Consider the following 14,475-nt stretch of genomic DNA (forward strand, 5'->3'; position numbering starts at 1 on the left):
CCTTTCAACAACTTTTCTTCATGTACCCTGGAAAGCCCTTCGAGGATCAACTATTATTATCAACGATGCTTTCAGAGCTTTCATCGAGATACACACAACGGGGTCACATGGTGGTTCTACACCAAACTGTCCAGCGCAATTCCTCCAGCATCTTCCCTTTCTTGTCACTTTGAGTGCCAGTACGCTTTTCATCACTCTTTTGTACACGATCCGATATCCGAATGGCTGTCTACATTATGGTTACTTTCGTATTTTCGCAAGTGAAGATGGCTGGATGGCAAATGGTCGGAAGGACCGCGGGGTTGATGAAGAGAAAGGAAACGCTCTTCCACGTGGAAGGACTCGACGAATCTCTTCGCTTTGAGTGCTACTGTGAGAGTTAAAGGCAGCTCTTCGAGGAGCCTTGTGAAGAGCGCTATACTTATCCAGTGATTCTCTCGAGTGTCGTAATCCATGATAGAGAGTGAAATGCGATTTCTCGATAACGCATTCGATACGCTCTTTTTTTTAATATGTAAATAGCCGAATATATTTCATGACTCATGATACATATTAAATATTGAATGAAGAGTTTCTCGAAAGATCAAATCAAGATTTTTCTCCTATGTTATATTCCTTTTTACATTAATATCAAATATACAGGGTAATCAATTATTACCAGACACTGTAGATATGATATGAGTTTTTAATATGTATTTATCTTAAGGCATGTGTGTGTTGCATCTGTGTAATCTTTATAAATTCTGCAATTTTTCAGAAAGATGCACGGACAAAAATAAAACAGCGCCAACGATGAAGAAGATGTGTTTTAATAAAATAAAACACAATATAAAAAAGATTTTATAAAATTAAGAATAAACGATTATAAATATTAATTGAATGCATGTATAATTCTTTGTATCGGTAGCCATAAAAAAGATGGATAATTCGCAGCGCTTTTCTCAGCCACGCGGATTTAATTTCGCACGATTAAAACGGACTAGTTCTTGCGCAATTATGACGCTGCTGGCGTCGCGGTGGTATCTGAATGAACATTTAAGTAGCGAGGATTCCAGACAATGAGTTTTGTTGCGAGAATGCCGCCCGTTGGAAGGAGGGAACTGGAATGGTAAGAGAAAATACTCGCAATGCGTTCGCAGGACGTGCCAAGCCCGAGGCTACTTTTTTCTTGCCCTCTTTATGCCCCCTCAACTATCCTCCGATGGGAGAGACTACTCCCGAGCTGAAATCTGCATAATTGTGTATCGCTACTATGAAAACGCATTTTTCTTTCCGTGCAGTCAATCTGCACTTATATTAAAGATTCCTTCAAATTCCGAAGTGGATTGAAACGTGAAAGTTAAAGGTAGAATGCCCGTAAGAATTGAGTCGTTAAATTGTGACATTATGTAATAAGGCTCTGCGAAGCGAGAGCGAATTTCTCAGCAAACATTTCGATACAAAAATTCTCGAGAAACAGTTCGACACAAAAGCGATTGTAAATATAAATCTCGATCGGTTCAGCGTCTGGACTCGGATTAAATTTTAAGTTTACTAAAAGCTCTCTCTCCAAGTTATTTTCGAGCGTTAATGGGTTAACGATCGATGGAGGTACTTTATTTAGTAAAGTTTGCTTCATCCGATATGACTAAAGAAAATACTCCGTGTTTCACGTTGACAGGGAATTTACTATGGTTTTACGATTCTGTAACATCTATACAACGCAATATCCATAACGATACCGTAAAACTGTAATATCGATAAAATTGGAAATCTTTGAGTTGTGCAAATCTTTCGAGAAGTATCGATTCAATCTCAGAATTTTTCATTCAAATTATAATTATCATTAAAATAAATAATAATAAATTTTAGGTATTGTTTTCGATGCATATTGTTTGTTATTTTTTTAATTCTAGATTGATATAAGCTTAATAAGATTTATAAAAAAAATGTTATGTTATCGGAAATTATATTATATGTACATACATAAGCGAAACAAAAGTTATTCCGTTCAAAAATATAATGATGCAACAAACAAACACATTTTTGTGCGATGGCATTCGCATTTTTTTCATCGTATTTGCGTTTTACAGTGTTACAGTGATACAGTATTTGATAGGCGTGATCAACGTTCGAGTTTGATATGAAATAACGCTGAATGGAATCCTCGCCGCGATGTTTGCAGTGAGTTCCGCATAACAATAATTTCAATAAAAAGGGAGAAAGAATTGTGCGCGATACCGTTTTCGATAGTGCCCCTTTGTAAAAAAAACCGGATGCGCGTTCGCGCTCGTTTCATTTTCGCTACGCAAAAATTCTGTTAATGCAATGCGAATAGTACAAAAGTTTATCAATTGCACGCCGAGGTTGAAACGCGAGAAGTTGTTAAACGAGAGAAGAAAATAACGAAAAGCAGCGGAATATATGTATTTAGATGCAATTGCGACTCGAATCGAATCATCTCGACAAATATTGTAATATACGATATCCATAGATATCGATTCCCGATAAATTCCATCGCATTGTGTGCTTCTCGCAGTCATCGCGCGACATTTCTTAAGACCTTTAAATCCAGAAAGCTTGTTATGTCGATCTACGACCGACGTCGAAGTGGCAAGAAGTAGAAAATGTCGGCCCGGGAAAGTAGAATCTGCTCAGAGGCAGTGGGTCGAGGACCGGTTGGACGGAAAATTATGATCCACTCAGGGCAAATCCCTACCCTATTCCTGGCAGACAAAATCCTCAAAGTTGTTGGCAGCGTTTATCATGAAACTCGGAAGAAAAAAAGAAAAGAAAAATACACGAGAGAAGCGCGATGTGTGCGGTTGAGTATGCGTACTCCGGTAACCTAATCGGAGGGGAAAAGTTTTTAGTGTGGCTGCTTACTATGTAAAATTCGATATTAGTAATTTATAGAGTACCGAAGTTACAATTTAAACTTTCGCAAACAGATTTTCTAAACGTTCGATTAAAGCTAATCTGATCAGCTGCAAACGTTTCGTGACAAAGTGTAAAACCATTCGAATTTTTACATTAAAACGTTATAATTGTTTTCCCGACAATTCGTGATTTATTAAAAGAAAAATGCAAGAAAATATTAAGCTATTTGAAAATTTGCATTCTGACGCATCATCAGTATGATTTAGATAAGTATCATTATCGAGACATATTTAAAACTTTATTTATTTAATTATGTATCTTTGTAAAGATAGCTTTTATCTAGAAGCTTTATATTACGGAGCACCACTGATCGATAGCAGTTTGCAAGAAGATATAAATAAATCTACGCTAAAATAGAGTGTTCACACATTTGCATCTTATTTTATAACCCGATAGACTACAAATAAGAGTTTGATTTCAAATTTCTGAATAAGTTAATTAAAATGTTAAACTAGTTTATTCTTTATGCGTTTACCGAAGCAGATAAGATTTAAATTTATTCTTTTCGCCGGGAATGACGACGAGATGAAGCACGCAGCACCGAAGCCAGCGTAAAGCTTTCTCATAGAACGTGAGAATCGGGAGAAGCAGCTTGTTCGTGACACTGGCATCAATAACTGTCAGGCAAATAGACGCGAGTGCTTATTCCTCGAAAGGAAAATTGCTGTTCTTCGAAGGCGGGCAGCCTACTTTTCGCGTTGCTCGGAACTCATATTTTTCAATTTATTTCACATTTCAACACGAACTCGAATGTTGTACAATTTTTTGCGTCGAAACAATATAAAAATAAATGGCGCGGCTTTTATTATTGTAAGGGGATACTTGTTCGCATAGTTAGAAACTCGTTTATTAATTCTTCTTTATTTCTAGTATTGTATAGAGATATATTCGAAAATTCTCTCTAAACAATCGTATATGTAATACGTCGTATATGAAAATATAATAAATCTTGTTTTTGCTCAATTCCCGTTTCACCCGCTTCGATTTCGCGCTTTTAATCTTTTTTGTCCCCCGGACTTCGAACACCACTCTTTTTCCGCACGATGGAGATTAAAGTTCACGATCTCTCGCGCGGAGAGTTCATGATCCACGAGAGTTTGTAGTGGATGTAGATTCGGCAAAAATCGTTTACCTCGGATCGCACTGCCGGTTAACCGTGCGAATAAACACGAGCCGCGAGTATATTTGCGAGACCGTAAAAAGCGTAAGCAATTTTCTCTCGCCACCGAGGAGCAAACTACCAACTTTTCGAATATAGCCAGGAGGAGAGAGAGAGAGAGATCCTGGGGAGTTACCCGGTGGAAAGAAGTAATCTCGCTCGCGCCGCAGCACCCTTCGTTTTCTTATTGGGACGCATCATTTAGCGTGGGATGGGACAGTGCTCGTCTTCTTGCAAACTCTCGAATTAAAAACCAGACTCGTATCATACCCGTGCAATTGGGTTTATTCGATACGCGCTTTTCTCCGTTCGATTGATAGGCGCTCGATTAAAAATCGGATAAAATCTTTAATTCCTTTCATGCAAAATTTCAAACAAAATTACGTATAGATAGAAAAAAAGATTCGAGATTAAATTAATTGTATTCATGGTAGATAGAGTGTAAATAGCAAATAATAATTCTCTCATTGCAATGCAGATTTTTTAAAATCAATTGACATGATAGTGGAATAAATGCATTCTGCATGCGACTTAAACAAATGCGGTTTTTACAATTAAACTCGAATGGTTTTCGAATGCAGTGAGAGATGTCAGTTTCATTCCTTTTATTTCAATTTTTTATCCCGCCCGAAGCTTGTAACCACGCGCATTAAATCCCGCTCAATTAAACTGCAAATTCCATGTTTCAAATGCCGTTTTAATTAACTTAAAATATGTCGGTACGCGACAATTCATTAATGGACAACCGGCAGCCGGACGGCTAACGCGTTTTCCTCCGAAAATTGACTCAATACCTGCAGCAACATATCTCTCTTTAACTCCGGTAAGTTCGAAAGCACATTACATCTCGCACATAGTTTCGCGCCGTATAACTCCGTTAATTTAACGCAATAGTTGAGTAATTACATGCGCATAAATGAAATTTCATTTCGCGGCTGGCTTTACGAGTATATAATTAATACGGGGAGGCAATTAAGAGGACGACAAAAATATTCAATATATATCTCCTTGCGATAAAATTATCTTGCTATTTATTTCCCTCTAATATGTAAGATTTTGCATATCAAATAAAGGACAAATTTAGAATCGTGTTCGAGAAGAAAATCGATCGACAAGCAATGGAAGTCTCTTGAAAATAAAATGAGAACTAATAAATTATATCCTGATTAAACAATACACTATCATTCATTCTCTGTCTTATTAAGTTATCCCTGCAGATACAATTTAACCTCTCTTATCTAGTACGGTGTTATAGATATCCTCTACGTGCGCTTCTCGAGAGATAAGTCGCTCTTATAGCCATAATTCATAGCAAACGCAATATATCAGAAACGTTTGGCCTATATCGAAAAATGTTCAGATAAAGGCCAGATCGCTCCTAGTCGCTTCAAGTTCGGCGCCGATGTACTGCATAGCAGATCACGCTGCCGTTTAAGATAGATTTTGCATTTTATGGCGAGTAGATATTGTGGCTTTATCGCCTGCGCTCCCTGCCCTTTGCATCCGCATGCTTTTGTCGAGGTCAAAATTGAAACATAATCCATTGCATTATCTCCCCTGGAGCTTTAAGGCTCTCACCCTGTTATTCTAAAGTTCATCGCTCCGTCGCATTTCGCGCGATACACCGTGCGGCTGTTAGTTAATTTTCATTAAATAGACAGGTTTCTCTATAGCTTCTCCTTTTCCCCGTTCGCTCGGTTCGTTCTAAAACGCGTTCCAATCAGAACGCGATGCGAATCGGTTAACATAGTTTTAATTGCATTGCTTAGTTACAATCGTTCACACAGATACATAGTAATGCGGATAAATAATGACCCGAGTCCGTAATTATACTCAACCTCTGTGCTCATTTGTATTCATCATTGTCGCACCGACGGCTCTTCTTCATTTAACTGATGGTCCCGACTTTTTCAGAATTATAAGAATTATGATAAGTCCGCTCGCGCTTCATAGATATTATTTTCAATGGAAATTGCGGAACTTTACGTTTCAAATAGAATACCCGAAGCTCTAATTACATTACGCGAGCAGCGCGTCATGCATATCGGTCGATCTAATTAATTTAATGACGCACTTTGCAGATTGAAGAATCGCCGCACTCGCGAAATTCCTCCCGCGACATTACATTATTCAACGTGTGCAGAAATACTTTCGCTCTTCGCGTCAAGCGCCGGTGTTTCCGGGACGGAGAAGCGAAGTTGGAAGGAGAACAACGTGCGTCCTCCATTCGGAGCATGCATTCGCCCTATTCGCGATGTGTCGTAGTTAGCTTCGGATATTTTGAACAATATTACAGCGGTACACCGGCAGACTGTAGCAGCCTCCACCGCCGCGCCGCGCGGAAACTTGGCCGAGGGTTATAACTCACGTCCGGGTTGCTTTAGTGCGACAAGAATCGGTGGCGAGAGAGGATGTACCCGACGAGCCCGGAGGGATGGCACGGCGCGGGGGATGAGGAGAGGCACTTGTGACGAGTGCGAGAGCAACCAGCCAGCTGCACCGCCCATGGCAATTCCGGCGGGCCCGCCGGCTAATTGTTCTTGCTGCCAGGCTGCAAGTTACGAGGCTCTCTCTCTCTCTCTCTCTCTCTCTCTCTCTCTCTCTCTCCCTCTTTCCCTCTGCACCCCGAGCGATGACGAGCGGCTCTTGCGATTGCCGCTCTCTCGAATTTCGCCAATTCTCGCTCGCTCGCTCGCTCGCGACACGCTCTTCCGGCTCGCGTTGCCGTGAGCAACCATCACGCTCGATTTCCGGACGATCACTCGACATCGCGTTGAAAATGCTATTGAACGCACGTGTAGCGATATATAGTAATTACAGACAGTGTGTCCGGCTAATTAGTCAAATACGACATTTCGGAAGATATTGACATTTCGCGGATGATAATATGTACCGATTTTCCCTGGGGATAATTGGTAACAGAGGTTGATTATATATTTTTTTGCTAAAATTACGTGAATTGTAACGAAGCAATGCATGATAAAAATTAACTATTTAGTATTTTATTTCTATATTAAGAATTAAAATAGATAGTTTAATTCATTTTTTATGTATAAGAGTAGAGATCATAAATATTTGAATTTAGTTGATGGAAGTGAATTGCTCTTTTTTTCATCATATTAAGAAAGATTTTAATATTCATGGGGAAAAAATTTGAATATTTTATATAATGCTAAAATAATAAGATATTTTGTTAACTAAAACTTTGAAAAATAAAATCAAAATACTATCGTATGAATAAGGCTATCTATTTAATTGTAACCTGACATTTCTGATATTTCTATAAGTATTTGTAATACATATTTTAAGTCTTGATATCAGTAACGATGCAATACGTCATTTCAATAAATTTTATTCGACATAAGGTCCAAAGAATTTTATTAGACATAATTAAAATTGCTAGTCGTAACATTTTGGAATGTGCGAGAAAAATCATCGCGAAAAAAATCGACGTTAATTAATTCGATGTTGCCGAATGATCGATCCGAAAAAGTATTATTATCGGCATCGAATTTCAACAAAACTCGTACTCGATGATGCGAGAGGAAAGAAGATCGATTTCCCCATCACCGTTCTCTCATTCGTGCATTTGCGAATAAAGGTCTGTATAAAACATTCCGGTGCAACGAGATCGGTGATAGTGTGCGCTACTCGGGGAATGGATTAACAGGAATCGATTGTTAGATACGAGGCGGATAAAGGGTTGGTATGCGACGACGGTTGAATTTAGACCCGGTATTGTTAAATGCCATCGGCTTGAGGTTAATTGTTCTTGCCAAACTGCTATGTTATAAGCTCTGTTGGGCGATGACGAATAGCTCGAATGGAGAAATTTGAAGTTTGATAATATAAATGTCCGTTGTCCGTTTATCAACTAGCACGGCTCGACAAAACTGACGATTTAATTTTTCAGTGATTCTTCTCCGATTGATGATAATAAAATGATAAAAGTACATAAATATTGCTAAGAAAAAGAAAGAGAGAGAAATTCGAGAAATTATACATAGATAATTTATATTTCGAAGAGATAGTCCCTTCTCTCTCAATGAGATCAGGAAAGCGGTGATAGCGAAACTCGAGCAATTCCCATATGCTAATGTGATACACCGAAAGAGTCGTATCGGCCATGCGGCAAATTATCACATTGTCTATGAATATGCGAATACATGTGCATAGAGAAGCGTGTGCATGTCATTAACCCAAACTATGTGCATCTATCATCGCATTGTAAAAAATAACTGGTATTTTAAATCTTTGTAAAAATAAATTAATTTTTCAAGACTTTGATGCAATAGTTGCATATTATTATATATAATTTATTAAGAAGAAAATAATATATATAATTCAGTAACTCGATGATTGAAAAATAGAAAATAATAATAATCACGAAAGCTACTTGATAAAATATTATGACATCGCAAAAATTAATTAACTGCATTTAAAATTACGGTTTAAGCACCGTCAGCATTTTAAGCACGATCCATTGAAAGACGTAAAACATATTTCAAAAGAAATTGTCTGCAATAAATGACGCAAATAAACGAATCTCGATTATTATCGGTCATGGTCTATCGTATTTCGATAATCTTGAGTACAAATTCCGAACAACGTCGAATGAATTTCTCGTATAACTTCACATCGAGCCGAGCGTTAAACTGTGCACATCTTGCTCAACATACATACACACAGAATTACATGTGCACACAGACCAAATTGCGTTACGTACCCTACGTTACTTTACGCACACGAATGTATTATATACCTGCAGTTATATAAATACGCGCCATATATACATTGTCCACTTTATTGACATATACATGCTCAAGTGTATCGAAGGAAATATAGTTTCCGGAAAGCCTTCGTCTCCTTGGGGAGAATAAGGAAGAAGAATGTAGGAAGGAGAGACAGAGAGAACAGGCAGCCGAAGGGACAAAGAGACAGAGAGAGAGAGAGACAGAAGGGTGCGGCAGGGCGTTGGGCACGGAGACAAATTGTCGAACAGTGCTTGCGGTCGGACATACACATGTTCACCGAAGTTGGGTTACATTTAGAAAACAGGATTACAGTTTGTGCCCAATGGTGCCCGGGTCCGTCCGCCGCGCCGGGGGCGGTGAATAGAGCGGTGGGGGAGAGTCGGAGGGCGAAGACTATGAAACTGCAATGCACCTGCACACCACGCGCACAGGTGGCTTTTCAGGTTTTCAGGCTTGCTCGCGGTCTCAATGTGCTGTAACAATGCGCCCCGAATTGCGAGAAAGTGACAGAACCCGAAACTCCCTCCCTCATTATGTCATACCCTTTTTACTGCTCTTGTACCGCGAGATTTAGCGATACAGCATTGGCCGACGTTCTTGCGATGACTTTGTCAGACGTTTTACGATTGTAATTAAAACGGCATTTATTTTCGATATAGCTTTAATTCCCTTTTACGAGAATAAATATTTCTTACTTGTTAAAGATAATATAAATAATAATTGTTAGTATTTTCTGCTAAAAGTTATCTATCTACTAAGTTATGCAATCATTTGATTTTCAATATTTTAGACATTAATAAAAAAGTCAACCACATCTTTCTATTATTCCTAGATATTTATTTCTTCAAGCATTAATTTATTACGCGAGAAAGAAATTAAAATAGTGTTTCTGTAGTAGTTGATTGAAAAAATAAAAATTTTAAATGAAAGAGAGGAAAAGAAAGAGAGAGAGAGAGAATGCATTAATAAATAAGATGACTGAGATATAGAGTCTCGCGAGAAATATCAACTGAGCATCCCGTCGTCCGCGAAAACAAAGTTGCCTAGACGAAGTTTACAATTCACTTTGGAGGAGCGCTTTCTGGGTTTAAGAACAAGTTTTATCGTTGTGAACACACAAATTGTTGGGCAGCAGTTGCTTATGAAAGCAAGGTTAGCATCAATATTGGATTGTCATACGTGCGGAGGGGAAGAGAAAGAGAGAGAGATGCGCATATACGAGAAGGATATGCGGGCACCTCGTATTCCGCGCATCCGCGTCCTACCCCTCGAAAAAGCAAACAGAGCCATCCCCTGTTTACTCGCCCAAGCAAACGTTTTCGCCTTCGTGCATTTCGCATACCCGTCCTTTGCCGCTCGCATCGTGCATTCGCATAGCGTAAGATTGTCACATGTTCTCCTTCGTCTGGCACATGCTACATTTTGGCTTATAAATCAATATGACAAACACGCATTCGTCATATTTATTCGGCGTTTGTACAATATTTTATGCGGCGAATAACAATGTGCAACGTTGTTCAAGATATTTTCAAAATAAACGAATCCTTTGTAATTTGGTTATTTTTTAAATATTGAGATATATTTTAATAGCACACGCAATCGGAAAAATATTTCTTTTCTAGTAAGCATTTCGACAATAAAATTATAATCAACACAATTACTGCTTCTGATATATTTTGTGTACACGAGCAATTCACCGAAATTATTGCATTGTTGTTGCATTATATAGAACGAAACGAGTTTGGGGCAAATAAAGTAATTAATTCGCGTCGCGTAGCTGCAGTCTTGTTAATAAAGCAGCGCAATAAAAAGCACGGGAGGATCGAAGTTTGGCTCGTGAGCGAAATTGCGGAGACAGCAAGTAGTAATATCCGAGTTTTAATCCGCGTTTGAATCCGCGTCTTGCGTGATAAGATTAAACAACGAAAGGTGAGAGAGTAAAAGGCAGAAAAGTGTGTGACGCGAAAGAGTGTTGTATGCCCTTTTTTCGAGAGCCTACGACCTTTGGAGACTTTGATCGTGATATTCGAGTCGCGTTCATCCAACTTGATGTCGTCGCGGCTTTACGAGCGAGTCTTCTTACAGCCCGACTTTATTCAGCAACTTGAGCACGCGCGCATAAAAGGGTTCTATTTCGTTTTTTTTCCTTGTTTTTCATCAAAAAGTAACGGGGCTAATTCGAACAAGTAGAACGACTCAAGCACTATCTCGAGCAATTGTATCAACACACACACACTGGGATTAAATCAAACCGACGTTTCATTTCTTATCGTAAATCTCGTTTTCATGAAGCAGTTCTTATCAGATAATTTATTGAATTGCGATATTGGCTTAGACGATATCAATTATCTATTGTTGTAAAGATCGTTCTATTATAAATGAGACGAACGTAATATAATGACGTTGCATGAAAGGAATATAATTACTGCGACGTTGCAATATAGAAGTATGATCCTTTTGAAGTTCGAATAATGAGACATACGCGTAACTGGTTCCAGCATGCTGCGTGTATTCATGGCTCGTATATGTGTAACATGTGCATTAAGTACGCATGTCTGACTCACAATGCAGTCTTTGTGCTGCCTATGCGCGCTGTAATATGCAAGATATCGCGTCATTTATTCGTTTTTTCTTTTTTTTTTTTTTGTGATACATCACCGAAACTCAGGAATATTATCCATTAAATTACTGCTCCACGCACATTTTCGTTAGACATTAAACTCGAAAAGAAAAAATAGTAAATACGCCGTAATCCTGTTAATCGATATACAAAACACGAAAAAAATATTATGTAGGCAAAAACTAAAAGACTTGGAAATTATCAAACGTTTCGCTATTGCTAACTTATGTAAATCGACGTATAGCGTTGCATGACAAATGACTCTTGACTCCATTTATGTCTGCTTAATGCGACACGAGAAACCATCCATCCCCGAATTTTGCTTACGGTATAGTTAGTCTCTTCTCAATATCTCGCATCGCGCTATATTCATCGGAAGCGCTGGCTTTCAAGCGGAATTCAAGCGAACTTCAGCCTTTTCACGGAAATTGCAAAATTTTGCCAAGATGCCAAAAAAAAAAAAAAAAAAAACAGCGAGCATACAAAGGTATTCTGGTGTTAATTAATCGACAACATTTTAACTTAAGAGATATCGCACTTAAGAGATACAGATATTATTCAAGAATTCACACCTTTTTTTGCAAATTCCACCATCGTCCCGCTCTCTTTTATATGCAATCCCTCCTCTCTCATTTTCTCCTCCGCTTCTCGTAGACGCGAGTTATTACAATGACTCTCCATCTCTCTCGAGTACCCTTGTTACCCGTCGTTAATTAGAGTACAGTCTGCTACCGACGACAACCAACTGCAAAGGAGAGTCTTCACTTCTCGCTCGTCCAAAATTCTCTTCCGAATCTCTCTCTCTTTCTCTCTCTCTCTCTCCTCTCTCTCTTACTCTCACATACGTCTGATCCACTGACGTCGGAGCACGATGTTTGCGGCTTGAATTATTCCGGTGGATCTACACGCGACGATCTGGGATCGCGCTTTAAAGGATCCACTTGTCTAGCCCAGTCGTTACCGCGACGACATCGCTTACGATGGCGTCAGGATCTAACTGGAAGGACCTTACTAAATGGACGGAGAACTCGTAATGATCTAGAAGATTGATGCGCCACAATGGCGCAATGGCGAGTTCTCAGTCCCTAGGATACTAGGACTCTACTACGTCGGGCTTTGAATACGGCAACATTTCGCTCGGAGAATGTATATCGCATTTGCATCACCATGGTTATCCACAGACAGAAATATATATATATATATATATATATATATATATATATATATATGCAAACCATTTTCCCGGACTTCATTAACCGAAATTTTCAAAATAATATAACAGATCGCTTCTAGAGAATAATTGCAATTTCGGGTTGTAATTTTTGATTTTTAAAAATATCACTTGGTCGTTACGACTACTGTTACAAATGTGAGCGAATAAATCTCGGAAAGGCAAGGAAGCAACTTCGAAGACCTGTTCATTAAGACAAACAAGGTAAGATACGTCGGAGTTGCAGAACGGTAGTGCTTAATTTCTCACGATGAAGTTCTAGTGATTAAGACTGCGATCAGACTTCGCGAAAGTTGCAAACTCAAGGACGCTCTCATATCAGTTTATATGCGGCCCCTGCACGGTAACCCCTTAGACATAACTGAAGAAAATTGAGTTACTTCGGGCACGTTTCAGATTGATTTCCAGGTATAACGGGGCCCTATATCTTTCTACGGAACGAAGCGTGATTGGTTTTCAATCCGTTCTACGTGGATCGAATGATCATTCGGTAAAACTCTACTCCTACTAAACTCTCTTACAATAGCGTTCACTGTGTGCAATAATTTGATCCTATTGTAGATACATTGTTATTGATTCCAGATCTTCCGTTTTCTTTCTCTCTAAGAAGAAAGAGATCTGAATTCGATAACAATTGGAAGATATACATATATATATTAATTATAAGAGAGAAAGTTTAAATTAATAATTATTATCATTCACAGCTATTTTACTTTACAATTCTATAATCTTTCTTTGTATTGAAATTGCATCAGAAATTGCATATAGGTGTTGCGTTGGTGGGTAGATTATGCAAGCAAACTCATATAATACAATATAATGCTAGTTATAATAATGTCGAGAAAGACAGAAAAAAAATAGAGAGAAATATGGTGTTGTATAAATGCCATGATACTCTTATATCGGAATATAATCGAAAGATATATATATATTTTTTTCCATTATATTCTTATATACATACATATATATCATCCGATTATATTCCGATATTTATATGTCATAATATTTATACAATACTATATTTTTCTCTCTTTTTTCTCTCTCCTTCTCTCTCGACATTATTATAACATTATATCGTATTATATAAGTTTATGGTTTGTACAATCTACCCATCACAACGCATCTATCTCATGCAATTTCATTAATACAAAGAAAGATTATAGAAATGCAAAGTAAAATAACTGTGGATAATAATAATTATTGATTTAAACTTTCTCTCTTGTAATTAACAATAAAATATATTAAAACTGTCGGGAGGTAATAAATTATGTGACGGACGATTCCCCTGTAATTCGATTATTTCAACATCCATCAGGAGAAGTGACGGCATTAACGGATAAATGTCCTGAGTTATAAAAATTTAATGTCCGTCGAGATCTGAATACTCGTGAGATTGCTTTTCTCTTAAGCGAGTATTTTATGCATTTATCATCATTCCCGGTTTGACGCTTCTCGTTACGCGTGCAATAGATTAAATTCTAAACTTATTTTTCCAGAGAAACATAATTAAAATAATTAACGATTGCATTGACGGGATATACTTTTATAATATCGTTTAACTTGTTCCGATTTCATTACATCTGCATTAAAATTTTCTGTTAAAACCCTTTGAAGTAATATCATATTAAGTATATTATTTTGAAATACCGCGCATGTATTTACATTGCCATACAACTCTTGTTTTCAGTTATAATATTAATTAATATTGAAATATATATCATTATCTCTATTATTTCATATTACTTTAATAAATGTTATTATTAACGTTTAACATTTTGTTCAACATTTTATT

General features: G+C 37.8%; 1 protein-coding gene across 9 annotated transcripts in view; it reads right to left on the reverse strand.

Annotated features, from left to right (window-relative positions):
* Window positions 1-14,475, reverse strand: part of LOC145937976 (uncharacterized) — a 215,482-nt gene that overhangs the window by 152,288 nt on the left and 48,719 nt on the right. The gene's annotated exons all lie outside the window — the stretch shown is intronic.

Source organism: Prenolepis imparis, unplaced genomic scaffold (genome assembly GCF_030444845.1).
Source record: "Prenolepis imparis isolate NDT839.2.m4 unplaced genomic scaffold, iyPreImpa1.0 SCAF_6, whole genome shotgun sequence".
Classification (NCBI taxonomy): Eukaryota; Metazoa; Arthropoda; class Insecta; order Hymenoptera; family Formicidae; genus Prenolepis; species Prenolepis imparis.